Here is a 14,931-nt window from a genome sequence, read left to right on the forward strand (position 1 = left end):
AATGATGGCCCAAATTTTGGGCCCCTGCCACCCATATGAGAGACCAGGAAGGAGTTCCAGGCTCCTGGCTTTGGCCTGCCCCAGTCCCTGCTATTACAGCCATTTGGGAGTGAACCAGCAGATGGAAAATCAATCTCTCTCTCTCTCTTTCTCCCTCTCTCTCTACCTGTCCCACTCTTTCTCCCCCCTTCTTCACTCCCTCCCTCTCTGTCACTCTGCCTTTCAAATAAATAAATGAATCTTTAAAAAAAAAACTGTTTAGCCTTTTCAAATAAAACTCCCCTTTATGGGAAATAAGATTCACCATTTTAATTAGTAAAAATTGGACTGAAATTCTAGTAAAAATTTCAAACTGAAATTTATCTTTAGCTTGAGTTCATCAACAGGCACCTATACTAGCAGTGAGATAGAATACTTCTCCAGTACTTCTTTTCTATAATAACTATAATGTATCACTTGACTTTATACAAAAAAATGGGTTCAAGATAGATTTATTAAAAAATAAATGTGCGAGGCCGGCGCTGCGGCTCACTAGACTAATCCTCCGCCTGCAGCGCCGGCACACTGGGTTCTAGTCCCAGTCGGGGCACCGGATTCTGTCCCAGTTGCTTCTCTTCCAGTGCAGCTCTCTGCTGTGGCCCGGGAAGGCAGTGGAGGATGGCCCAAGTGCTTGGGCCCTGCACCTGCATGGGAGACCAGGAGAAGCACCTGGCTCCTGGCTTCAGATCGGCTCAGCGCGCCAGCTGTGACAGCCATTTGGGGGGTGAACCAGCAGAAGGAAGACCTTTCTCTCTCTCTCTCTCTCTCTCTCTCTCTCACTAACTCTGCCTGTCAAAATAATAAAAATAAATAAATGTGCGAAGTCACACAGTCTACTATATTTGGCCAGTAGTGACACCTGCAGTGGAGTACCTGAGTGTAATACCCAATTCCAGCTCCTAGCCCAGCTTCCTGCTAATGCACAACCTGGAAGGTAGTTGTGGGGAGCAACCCGGACTAGACTAAGTTACTGGAATTAAGACTTATTCTATGCATCTGCTCTCCCACAATATGGCGCTGAGAAGGGAGAAACAGCTTCTACACAGCTGCCTCCAGTTCAACCAATAGACTGTGGGACCTGCTCCTGATTGGAGGAGAGCAGCGTACTCGGCGTGTGGGCAGCCGAGTTAGGATTGGCGGAGGAGGACTATAAAGGAGGAGAGAGACGGCATGCACCAGGAACATCTATCTGAAGGAACACCTATCTGAAGGAACACCTGTGCAGCCCCCGAGAGAGCCGGCCAGCGGTGTGCTGCTCCCCCGCGGAAGTGGGGAATGCGGCCAGGGGGAACTGCCCTTCCACGGAGGTGGAAGGGACGGTAGCCAACCCGGGAAGAACCAGCAGCAAACCCGGGGAGGGCCGAGCAGACGAAAGAACAGCGCAGGGTCCTGTGTCGTTCCTCCATGAAGACGGGGAGCGACATAATGGTGCCGTGACTCGGATATGAAGCCTAGGCAGGGCTTAGTGTCGTTCCTCCACGAAGACGGGGAGCGACAGTAGTGAGGCCGGCCAGTGGGGCTGGGAGTCTGTGGGCCCCTCAGACATAGGTAGAATGGCCTTTACAAGCAGGTTGTTAGCTGTGCCTGGAAATTCTGTCTACAGGCCAACTGGCCTCTCCCCCTTAACAGCTTCTTGTGCTGCAGGTGTGACCTTGTAGCTTTAAATCACACCTCCAGGGTGGGTGCAAGCTCTCACCCACAGCTGGCAGGGAAAGGGGCTGAGCACCTGGGGAGAGTCGGACCGGCTGCAGGAGACCCTGGCTCTCTTGTGTGACCTTGCGGTTTTAAACCATGCCTTCAAGATAGTTGCAATCTTCCACCCAGAGCTTTCAGGGGAGGGGACCGAGCCCCCAAGGAGATAGACATTCCCCAGGAGACCTCCGCTATCTCCATGAGCCCCAAGCCAATCAGCATGTGTATGTGAAGCCCCCTGTCCAGTGGGCACCCCAGTAGGATAACCCAATGAACAGACAGTGATGCCTTAAGAAGCCAGGACACTTCCTCAAAGCCAGTGTCCACTCAGGCACTTTGCCTGGTCTCCAGACACTTTCTCTGTCACTTGCCAATCAAATAAAAGTTTCTTTTCTGTCTAATAAAAGTTTCTGCCTCTTTGCAAATTGTTTCTCGGCTTTTAATTTCTATACTAAGCTGAGGAAAAGAACCCACAAGACTCGCTCTGGCAACCGCTGTCCCTTCAGTGACTGGTAACAGGCAGCAGGTGGTGGCTCAAGTAATTGGGTTCCTGTCATCCATATGGGAGACCTGGACTGAGTTCCTGGCTCCTGGCTTCAGCCTGGTCTAGTTCAGTCATACCAGACGTTTGGGGAGTGAATCAGAATATGGGAGTGCTCTTTACTCAAAAAAATTTAATTAACAGTTTTTTTTTTAAATGAGTATATGAATAGAGAATGCTTGAAAAAACAGACCTTAGGAATGCAAGATCTTCAAATATTTGATAGAACAAAGCAAAGCATTTATTTCAACCCCCTTCTTATTTTTAAGTTTGTATGTGGGAACCCCAAGAAAAAGTATCCAGAAGAACCACCCCTCGGAACACAGCTGAAATTTAATATTTTTAGGGCAAACCTGTACACAAAGAAAATGACATTTTATGGGCTGGCTGTCGCTCCCCCTCTTCGCGGAGGAACGACACAGGACCCTGCGCTGTTCTTTCGTCTGCTCGGCCCTCCCCGGGTTTGCTGCTGGTTCTTCCCGGGTTGGCTACTATCCCTTCCACCTCCGTGGAAGGGCAGTTCCCCCTGGCCACATTCCCCACTTTCGCAGGGGAGCGGCACACCGCCGGCCGGCTCTTCTGGGGGCTGCACAGGTGTTCCCCTTAGATGTTCCCCATAGATGTTCCTGGTGCATGCCGTCTCTCTCCTCCTTTATAGTCCTCCTCCGCCAATCCTAACTCGGCTGCCCACACGCCGAGTATGCTGCTCTCCTCCAATCAATAGCAAGTCCTACAGTTTATTAGTTGAACTGGAGGCAGCTGTGCGGAAGCTGTTTACTTCTCTCCCAGCGCCATATTGTGGGAGAGCAGATGGATAGAATAAGTCTTTTTTTTTTTTTTTTTTTTTTTTTTTTGACAGGCAGAGTGGACAGTGAGAGAGAGAGACAGAGAAAGGTCTTCCTTTGCCGTTGGTTCACCCTCCAATGGCCGCCGCTGCAGCCGGCGCACCGTGCTGATCTGATGGCAGGAGCCAGGATCCAGGTGCTTTTCCTGGTCTCCCATGGGGTGCAGGGCCCAAGCACCTGGGCCATCCTCCACTGCACTCCCTGGCCATAGCAGAGAGCTGGCCTGGAAGAGGGGCAACCGGGACAGAATCCGGCGCCCCGACCGGGACTAGAACCCGGTGTGCCAGCGCCCCAAGGTGGAGGATTAGCCTATTGAGCCACGGCGCCGGCTCTAGAATAAGTCTTAATTCCAGTAACTCAGTCTAGTCCGGTTTGCTCCCCACAGCTGGCGCTGTGGCGAAGTGGGTTAAAGCCCTGGCCTGGGGCACTGGCATCCCATATGGGCTCTGGTTCTAGTCCCGGCTGCTCCTCTTCCCATCCAGCTCTCTGCCATGGCCTGGGATGGCAGTGGAAGATGGCCCAAATCTTTGGGCCCCTGCACCCAAGTGGGAGACCGGGAAGAAGCTCCTGGCTCTGGATCAGTGCAGCTCCAGCCATTGCAACCATCTGGGGAGTGAACCAGTGGATGGAAGACCTCTCTCTCTGTCTCTACCTCTCTGTAACTCTGACTTTCAAATAAATAAAATAAATAAAAAATAAATAAATTTGTATGATTCCACATTTTCAAAATCTACAAATACAGAAATATGTTTCAATGGGTAAAATTTGCCACAAATTTTCTTGAAAAATTACAGTGTAACATACTTTTTTAAAAGAGTTATTAATTTATTTTAAAGTCAGAATTACAGAGCAAGAAGTAGAGAGAGGGAAGAAAGGGGAGAGAAAGATCTTCCATCAGCCGGTTCATTCCCCAGATGGCCACAATGGGCAGGAGTGGGCCAGCTGGCATCAGGTCTCCCACATGGGTGCAGGGGCCCAAGAACTTGAGCCATCCTCTGCGGCTTTTCCCAGGCATATCAGCAGGGAGCTGGATTGGAAGTGGAACAGCCGAGACTCAAACTGGTGCCCATATGAGATGCTGGTGCCGCAGGCTTCAGCTGTACCCACTACGCCACAATACCAGCCCCATATACCTTGTTTTATATTGATAAATCCTGTCACACAGCTTCTTTGAATGCAGATGACATACGTAAATAATAGAATGATCACATTGTATTTACTGCTTTATTTTCTCCTGCCTTTGATATACCCTGCCTTGCTGCTTTAAGTTTGCATTAGAAGGAAGAATTAAAATGTTTGGAGCTTTTGAACTGCATTGGCTGATAACTTGCGTGTTTGAAATAGATAAAAGTAACAGCCCCTCGACAGCAGCCCACCACACACACACACACACACACACACACACAGAGCTGACATCTGAGAGCAGGCCAAGGCCGCCTTGGAAGGAATAGCAAGCAGATAACGGGGAGCTAACTGTCCCTCTGCAGGAATGCCCTGCCTCCACTGTCTCTAAGGCACAAAGGAAGTCCAGTCATTCTGCGAGGCCCCACATCTCCTGGACACTTTGTTGCCATTCCAGAAGCAGTAGGAACAGTCTGTTGTCTCCAGCCCCCGGCTCTCAGTCCATCTGTGGACCTTAGGCAGCAAGGGCAGGATTGGCTGCTGCACACGGCCTTTGTGGACCCAGTGCTGCTTTACCGGTAGGCCACTGTTGTACTCTGTTCCTGTTGCTAATAGCACAATACCAAAGACTGGGTAGATTGTACAGAAAAGAAGTTTACTTTGGCTCACAATTCTGGGCCAAGCTCAAAGGCCTGCTTCTGACGGTGACTTCTGCTGGGAGAGTCCCCAGGCACTGTGACAAAACACAGGGAGCACACACGAGCAACCTCTGGCTCTCTCTCCCTTCTCATAAAACCACCAGGATTCAATCAGCAGCCGCACCCTTATAAACCTTATCCAATCCCAGTCACCCCCAAAAGTCCACCTCCAAATACCGTAGAAAAACCATAATCAAATCATAGCATCCACCCAGGGCACCAGTGTTCTCAGCAAAGCAAAACAAACATGGTGGGAGGGGTGGGTGAGCACAGCAGGGGGGCTCCAGATGTTCTGTGTCTGGCATAGCACCTCTTCCAATGGACTCCGACACCCATGCTCCCACCAGTAGGTGCCAGGGCAGCAGGAGGATTTGGATTTGGGAGTAAATTTCAGATGCTCCAACAGCTGGCAGTTCAAGAAGCAGCTAGCATAGCATTTGCACCTCTATCATCCCCCGACCTCAGGTGGAAGGAACAGTGTTATATATCAATGTTAGCCGTCACAAAACACACCGAACACCGGAGTAAGGGAAAGGGTTTATTGGGGAAAACCCAGCAGACTGGAGTGAAGTGTCTTGGCTTTCCATGCCTGAAATACTCTCATGGGCTTTTCAGCCAGATCCGAGTGCCTTTAGGGCTGATTCTGAGGCCAGAGTGCTATTTAGGACATCCGCCATTCTATGAGTCTGCTGAGTATCTCACTTCCCATGTTGGATCACTCTCCCCTTTATTTATTCTATCGGTTGGTGTTAGCAGATACCAGACTTGTTTATGTGCTCCCTTTGACTCTTAGTCCTTTCATTATGATCAATTGTGAACTGAAATTGATCACTTGGAGTAGTGAGATGGCATTGGCACATGCCACCTTGATGGGATTGAATTGGAATCCCCTGGTATGTTTCCAACTCTACCAATTGGGGCAAGTCAGCCCGAGCATGTCCCAAATTATACATCTCTTCCCTCTCTTATTCCCACTCTTATGTTTAACAGGGATCACATTTCAGTTAATTTTCAACACTTAAGAATAACTGTGTGATAATTACAGAATTAAACCAGTCATATTAAGTAGAACAGACAAAAAAAAAATACTATGAGGGATAATGTATTAAGTTGTCCATTAGCAGTCAGAGCTATGCTGATCAAGTCACCATTTCTCATAGTGTCCATTTCACTTCAGGAGGTTTCCTTTTTGGTGTTGAGTCAGTTGTCACCGATCAGGGAGAACATATGGTATTTGTCCCTTTGGGACTGGCTTACTTCACTCAGCATGATGTGTTCCAGATTCCTCCATTTTGTTGCAAATGACTGGATTTCGTTGTTTCTTACTGCGGTATAGTACTCTAAAGAATACATATCCCATAATTTCTTTATCCAGTCTACCGTTGATGGGCATTTAGGTTGGTTCCAGGTCTTGGCTATTGTGAATTGTGCTGCAATAAACATTAGGGTGCAGACCGCTTTTTTGTTTATCAATTTAAACTCCTTTGGGTAAATTCCAAGGAGTGGGATGGCTGGGTCGAATGGTAGGGTTATATTCAGGTTTCTGAGGAATCTCCAGACTGATTTCCATAGTGGCTTGACCAGTTTGCATTCCCACCAACAGTGGGTTAGTGTCCCTTTTTCCCCACATCCTCGCCAGCATCTGTTGTTGGTAGATTTCTGTATGTGAGCCATTCTAACCGGGGTGAGGTGAAACCTCATTGTGGTTTTGATTTGCATTTCCCTGATTGCTAGTGACCTTGAACATTTTTTCATGTGCCTAGGAACAGGCCCTTTTAAAACTTTGCTGAGGGCGGGCAGGTAAGCAGAAGCAGCGAATCCCATTAGGATGGGGGTGGAGCTTGACCACAGGGGTTGGGCCATGTGGCCACCTGGCTAAAATTGCGCCAGTTTCCTAACAAACAGGGAGACAGTACCAGCTGAGGCTGGACCTCTGGCACCCAGTTTCTCTCTCTCTCTCTGGCTCTCTGTCTCTCTCTCTCTCTCTCTCTCTCTTTCACACACACACACACACACACACACACACACACACACACAGTCACCTGCTTCACTTGCAGCCTCAGCTGTTGGTCTGTTTGTTCCACAAACCCTGAAAGGAAGCTGGTGACAGCCCATTTCCTGACCGGGACCAGCCTGGGGGGAGCCTTGGAGCCAGGGCAGCACAGGCAGCAGGGCGGTCAGCCCTGACCAGCACAATGCGGAGGAAGCCCCGAGGGCAGTGAGGGCAGCTCCTTCCAGACCTTCCCTGCAAAGCAGAAATCCTTGTTGCCGCAATGGACTTAGCTGCAGATGTTACTGGATTCTTTGCTCATCACTCTTTCTGTGACCCATGTCATATTTCCCCATTCTCTTCCTTCTCCTCCTCCTCCTTCAACTTTTCTTTTCTTTTCTTTTCTTTTTTTTTAAAGATTGATTTATTTGAAAAGCAGAGTTACAGAGAAGCAGAGGCAGAGAGAGCTCTTCCATCTGCTGGTTCACTCCCCAAATGGCTGTAACAGCTGCAACTGGGCAGATCCGAAGCCAGGAGCCAGGAGCTTCTTCTGGGTCTCCCACCCAGGTGCAGGGGCCCAAGGACTTGGGCCATCTTCCACTGCTTTCCCAGGCCACAGCAGAGAGCTGGATCGGAAGTGGAGCAGCTGGAACTTGAACCGGCGCCCATATGGGATGCTGGCACTGTAGGCAGCAGCCCTACCCACTGTGCTACAACGCTGGCCCCTCAAGTTTCCATACATTGTTCAATCTCTCTCTCTGGCTGAGGCAGAGAGAAAGAGACAGAGACAAACAAAGCTCCCATCTGCTGGTGCTGGTTCACTCCCCAGATGTCTGCAGTGACCCTGAGTAGGGCCACAGCCAGGAGCTGGGACCTCAGTCCAGGTTTTCCACAGGAATGGCAGAACTTGGTTACTTGAACCATTCCTGCTGCCTGCCGGGATCTGCCTTAGCTGGAAACTGGAGTTAGGGATAGGAGCGGGAATCAAACCCAGGTCCTCTTATCTGCCAGACCAAACACCTGCCCCTGAGTATCTCTTTCAGAAAGTGTATCCGGATGGTACACTTTCTGGATCTTTGCATGACCAAATACATTTTGATTTACTCTCATAACTTAAGTAGAGATAAACTGACTATAGAATTCTAAATTAAAATATTTAAGTGATTGGTTAACCGGGGTCTAGAATTCTGGGTGAAAATACTTTTCCCTCTGAATTTTGTCTCTTAGCATTGAGTGCTGCAGATGAGAATCTTGGGCTAACTGGCATCAGTCCCTTCCAGGTTATGGGTCTCCCTCTCCCTGTTACCAGTGAATGCTAGGGCTCTTGTCTTCGCGCAAGAAAGAATTCAGGCATGAGACAGAGAGTAGTGGAAAGTAAAATAGCAAAGTTTATTAGGGCAGGGACATCTGTAAGAACGGATGGGCACCTCTCCAGACAGGACCTGAGAGAGCGTGCCCAGTCGCTCAGACTGGGGGAGAGCGGGGTTCCATGGTTAAGTGGAGAGGGTACACCTGGCCAGGCCAGGCGGGCAGCTCAGCAGAGACTCAGAGGGCTGGGTGCGCAGCCTGGTTGAGGCCGGGGGGTTTTAAGGGGGTGGGTCTTGCCTCCCCACCTCTGCTCCTCTTGGAACAAAGGACTTCTTGGATGTAAATAGAAAAACTCCTATCTGAGTTTTCCCCCTGAAGTTATCAGACAGAAGGAAGCCTGGCTGGTGTGCCCAGTTAGAGGAAGGATGGGCAGGACCCCCTGGAGGATACAGCGCAGGATATTTGAAATGCAGATATCAGGCAGAAGGGGCGGGGACCCCTACCTGGCAGGTTATCGGGTAGAGGAGGCCAGGCAGGATGCAAATACTGGGCTGCCCCTGAAACGTTATTGGGATGACTTTGAGATGTCTATTCTGGACCTAAATGTCTCCTTCGGCCTTTGTCACACACATATAAGCTCATATCTGACTTCCTACCTAACACCCCCACCCCACCCCACTCCTGCTTTTGAGACTCACTTTTTGTCCCTGGCGTTCAGAGAGCTCACAAGGATATGGAGCCTCATTCTTCTGGCCCAGCCCTCTTTGGGCCCCTGCAGTTGGTGGACGAGCCTTGCTTCAGCACAGGCATGTTTTCCTTTGCTATTTAATCCCTGTAGTCCTTATTATCTCTTCTAGACATTACGGTAGACAGTTTTTTTTTTTATTTTTATTTTTTATTATTTTTTTTTTGACAGGCAGAGTGGACAGTGAGAGAGAGAGACAGAGAGAGAAAGGTCTTCCTTTGCCGTTGGTTCACCCTCCAATGGCCGCCGCTGCAGCCGGCGCACCGCGCTGATCCTGGCAGGAGCCAGGAGCCAGGTGCTTTTCCTGGTCTCCCATGGGGTGCAGGGCCCAAGCACCTGGGCCATCCTCCACTGCACTCCCTGGCCATAGCAGAGAGCTGGCCTGGAAGAGGGGCAACCGGGACAGAATCCGGCGCCCCGACCGGGACTAGAACCCGGTGTGCCGGCGCCGCAAGGTGGAGGATTAGCCTATTGAGCCACGGCGCCGGCTTACGGTAGACAGTTTTTTAAAGCTTCTCCCCAGGCTCATGGCTTTTAGTATTTTTCTCATCTTTGCCTTCATCCACTGAGTGTGGGAGACTGCTTTGACTTGATTTAGTGAACATCGTGTTCAGGAACGTGACCTTGATCTTCATCCATGCCGATTCTGCTCTGCAGTTATTTATTTTATTTTTTTAAATTGGCCAGCGCCACAGCTCAATAGGCTAATCCTCCACGTAGCCGCACCGGCACACCAAGTTCTAGTCCCGGTCAGGGCGCCGGATTCTTTCCCGGTTGCCCCTCTTCCAGGCCAGCCCTCTGCTATGGCCAGGGTGTGCAGTGGAGGATGGCCCAAGTGCTTGGGCCCTGCACCCCATGGGAGACCAGGAGAAGTACCTGGCTCCTGCCTTCGGATCAGCGCGGTGCGCTGGCCGCGGTGGCCATTGGAGGGTGAACCAATGGCAAAGGAAGACTTTTCTCTCTGTCTCTCTCTCTCACTGTCCACTCTGCCTATCAAAAAAAAAAAAAAATTTATTCGGGCCGGCGCCGCGGCTCACTAGGCTAATCCTCCACCTAGCGGCGCCAGCACACCGGGTTCTAGTCCCGGTCAGGGCGCCGGATTCTGTCCCGGTTGCCCCTCTTCCAGGCCAGCTCTCTGCTGTGGCCAGGGAGTGCAGTGGAGGATGGCCCAGGTGCTTGGGCCCTGCACCCCATTGGAGACCAGGAAAAGCACCTGGCTCCTGGCTCCTGCCATCGGATCGGCGCGGTGCGCCGGCCGCAGCGCGCCGGCCGCAGCGCGCCGGCCGCGGCGGCCATTGGAGGGTGAACCAACGGCAAAAGGAAGACCTTTCTCTGTCTCTCTCTCTCACTGTCCACTCTGCCTGTCAAAAAAAAAAAATTTATTCAACAAGGAAACAGAAACAAACAGAGCTCCCATTCACTGGCCTACTCCTCAAATGCCCATAATGGCCAGGGCCAGGGCCAGGAGCTGGGAATGCAATCTAGAAATCCCTTGTAGGTGGCAGGAACCCAACTACTTGAGCCATTACTGCTGCTGTTAGGTGGGAAGTCAGAAACAGCCTATGCGAGTGTGAGAAAGGCCTGAAGACCAGCACCTGCAGAAGCTCCAGAAGCCCAGCATCTTGCACTTCAAAGTCCTGCCCTGATCCTGACAACCTCCCAGGTAGTCCAGCCCCCCACCCACCCCCTAAGGAGAGCTCCCAGGAGAATTCTCTCTTAGGGACCAAAGGGGTTACCTGACCTGATAACAGGGGCAATAAAACCTTCACAGATGCCCGGAGAGAAGCCCCTCTACTCTGGGCAGGGGGGGCAGCAAATCTGGGGAGGAATTTGCTAATTTTCACCCAACAAACCCTTCTGATAGGACTCTACATCCTTTGTCCTGGAAGAGAGGGAGACATGGGTAAACAGACTCCCTTAAAAATGTAGGGAGTCGGCCGGCACCACCTAGGCTAATCCTCCGCCTGCAGCACCAGCACACCGGATTCTAGTCTCGGTCAGGGCCCCGGATTCTGTCCCAGTTGCTTCTCTTCAGTCCAGCTCTCTGCTGTGGCCCGGGAGTGCAGTGGAGGATGGCCCAAGTGCTTGGGCCCTGCACCCGCATGGGAGACCAGCAGAGACACCTGGCTCCTGGTGCCGGATTGGCACAGCTCCAGCCGTTATGGCCGTCTGGGGAGTGAACCAACAGAAGGAAGACCTTTCTCTCTGTCTCTCTCTCTCTCTCACTGTCCACTCTGCCTGTCAAAAAGAAAAAAATGTAGGGAGTCCAAACGAAATGCACACTCAGCCCTCTCTCTGCTGAGCTGGCTGCCTGGCCTGCCCAGGTGTATTCTCTCCATTCAACCATGTAACCTGCTCTCTATCTGTCCTTTCCATTCTGACCAATGTCCTATCCCCGATAAAACCGTATCACTTCTCTCTCTGTCTCACGTCTGAATTCTTTCTTGGGTGAAGACAAGAACCCCAAGGCTGGCTTCCATGGCCTTCTCCCAGGGTGTGCATTAGTAGGAATCATCAGCCAGAACTGGGACCCAAACCCAAGCACTTGCTGGAGGATGCAGATATCTTAACCACGGAGGACAAATGCTCACCACTGTTGGAATATTTTTTATATTGTTACTGGTAAAATGGCACAGTAAAGATTACCTTGGCAAAACCCAAGGGACTGTGAGGATCTGAGTCTTTTAAACACTTTTGGGGGAAAGAAGAAAACAGGAGCAGCCAACAATCAGAAGGCCAGATTGTAATCTTGCCTGTCCTGTCTAGCTTGCTTTTGATAAGACCAAAAAAATCAAAAGGGTGGTTGGTGGCTTCTGTTTTACTGCTACTCCCTTGTTATTCTCACGATAAAATTGGAAGCTCCCAGGAAGTGGGGCAGGCACTTTTAAGTGTTGCTAAAGGCAGCTTTTGGTGAGAAACATGCAGTGGGAGTCAGCACTTTGGTCTCCCTAGAGATAACTTTGGGGGAGAAACATGCATTTTGTAACCTCTTTAAGGGACTCTTCTTTTCCTTATTACAACCTAACTGTCTATTAACCCATCAGATTCCTCACAATATCAGCAATTATATTTTTTTAGATTTTTTAAATTTATTTGACAAGTAGAGTTACAGACAATGAGAGACAGAGAGAAAGGTCTTCCTTTTCCATTGGTTCACCCCCCAAATGGCTGCCACAGCCGGCGTGCTGCACGGATCCGAAGCCAGGAGACAGGTGTTTCTCCTAGTCTCCCATGCGGGTGCAGGTGCCCAAGCACTTGAGCCATCCTCCACTGCACTCCCGGGCCACAGCAGAGAGCTGGACTGGAAGAGGAGCAGCCGGGACTAGAACCCGGCACCCATATGGGATGCCAGCACCGCAGGCAGAGGATTAACCAAGTGAGCCACGGCACCTGCCCCAGCAATTATATTTTTAACTTTCAAGAACACTGTTTCTGTGTATATTATGGCTTTTGTTTTAATAAAGATTTATTTATTTATTTGGCAGAGCAACAGAAAGACAAGAGATCTTCCATTCACTGGTTCACTCACCAAATGACAGCAACAGCCCAGGGCTGGGCCAGGTTGAAGCCAGGAGCCTGGAACTCCATCCAGGTCTCCCACATGTGTGTAGCAGGGCACAGGCACTTGGGCCATTATCTGATGCCTTCCCAGGTAAATTAGCAGGAGGCTGCATCAGCAGCAGAGCAGCAATGACGAGCCTACACTCTGACATGGGATGCTGGTGTTGCCTGCGCAGTTTAACCGGCACCTATAATGGCTTTTATTTTTGAGGTTGTGCTAGCTTTTGTTTTACCAGGAGATTGGACGTCTTTTTATTAAAGATTTATTTTATTTATTTGAAAGGCAGAGTTACAGAGCGAGAGACAGAATCTTCCATCTGCTGGTTCACTCCCCAAATGGCCATAATGGCTGGGGACAGGCCAGGCTGAAGCCAGGAGCCAGTAGCTTCATCTGGGTCTCCCACGTGGGTTCAGGGACCCAAGCACTTGGGCCATTTCCACTGATTTCCCAGGCTCAGTAACAGGGAGCTGGATCAGAAGTGGAGCAGCTGGGACTCAAAGCAGCACCCACATGGGACCCTGGCACTGCAGACAGTGGCTTAACCCATTATGCCACAGTGCTGGCCCCTGAGATTGGTCATTTATCTGTTGAGCTTGCTGACTCTGCTACATAGTTCTCTTCAATTGTTTCCAGATTTTTTGATTCTCCTTACTTCTACACGATTGTCCTCACTTCTAGCCTGTTTAGAAGTATTAGTCTGGACATATGTCTTCACCCCCAGATGAGTGAGAATCCCTCAGCAGGGAGATTTGTCTGCAGTGGTTATGGTGGGGAAGGGGAACTAGAAGAAAGGGTGCTTGGGGCACTCTCTTGGGTGCCATAGCAACAGGGGGCATTGGCTGCTTTCTCTTTTAATTAGAAAACAATAGATTAAAGATTTTCACTTGGGGAGACATTCAGAACCTGCCACTTCCAAAATAAATAAATAAATAAATAGGTGCAGATGTTTGCAGCTCTGGAGTGAATTGCCAGCTCACTGGCATTTGGACTCCTTTTCCCTGTCGCTGAAAGTGGAGTTACTCAATAGAGTTCTAATTGGAAAGCTCACGTTTATGGAGGTCTTCTTGAAAGATTCTGCTTTTATCAGCCCCAGCTCTGTTGAGCTTTTACCAATCTGATCATTTCTGCTTTCCCTCTTCCACAAATCATCTTTATTGTGGTTCTTTGATAAAATTTAGCCTGGATTTTCAGTACTCCTTTAAGTGATCCTTTTATTTCCTACTTTAAAAAAATTGAGATGTCACATATGCACAGTGAGATACACGGGGATATTTTTAAAAATTAATGGAAATGGAATTAAAAGAGAAGTTTATTTTGAGGCAAAAAAAAGTGAAATCCATACACATAAGAGGTCTTCAGAAAGTTTAATACAAAAAATATCTTATGCATGGATTTCAGATTTTTTGCACATGAAAATTGTATTTTATTTGAAAGGAAGAGACAGAGACAACATATAGAGAGGTCCACCATCTACTAGTTCACTCCCCAAATCCCTGCCGCATCCAGGGGTGGGCCAGGCTGAAGCCAAGAATCTGGAACTCAGTACAGGTCTCCCATGTGGGCTGCAGGTACCCAGGTACCTGCTCACCACCTCCAGCCTCCCTGAGTGTGCATTAGCAGGAAGTTGGTATTGGAAGTGGAGCCAGGACTCAAACCCAAGCACTCGAGTATGGCACGTGGACATCCCAAGTAGCATGTTATCCTCTGTACTAAACATCCACCTCCTACGTTTATCTTTTAATGACTTATCCATGAACTTTTTGAAGTACACTTGTAGCTATATTACGTATACAGCTCAATGAGTTTTTAATACATGTACAGACTGTATTCCCACACCCAGGCCAAGATATAGAGTATTGCGAGCTCCCTGGACGCTCCCTCATGGATATTTTATGAGCCAGTCCCACAAAATTAAGCAAAGTTCTCGTCTGTATTGTCATAGATTAGTTTTTAAAAAAATGTATTTATTTATGTGAAAAGCAGAGTGACAGAGATTGAAGGAGTGAGGGAGAGAGACAGAAGGAGATCTCCAGTCACTGATTCAGTCCCTCAAATGCCTGCAACAGCCAGGGCTGGGCCAAGATGAAGTCAGGAGCCTGGATGGAGATCCAGGTCGCCCACATGAGTAGCAGGAACCCAAGCACTTGGACCATTGTCTGCTACTTCCCGTGTGCATTAGCAGGAAGCTAGAGTGGAAGTGCGGAGCAACCAGGACTCAAACCAGGCTCTGTGATATGGGATGTGGGTGTCCCAGGTAGCAGTTTAACACACTGCACCACAAGGTGTGCCCCGTCAATGAATTCTCCCTGCTTTGATTTCCACATAAAGAAACCATACACTACTTACTTTATTTATTGTGGTTTTAAAAACTCAGTATTTATTAAACTCA

The sequence above is a fragment of the Oryctolagus cuniculus genome, chromosome 1, assembly GCF_051225735.1.
Source record: "Oryctolagus cuniculus isolate XC-2025 breed Fujian yellow rabbit chromosome 1, ASM5122573v1, whole genome shotgun sequence".
NCBI classification, from domain to species: domain Eukaryota; kingdom Metazoa; phylum Chordata; class Mammalia; order Lagomorpha; family Leporidae; genus Oryctolagus; species Oryctolagus cuniculus.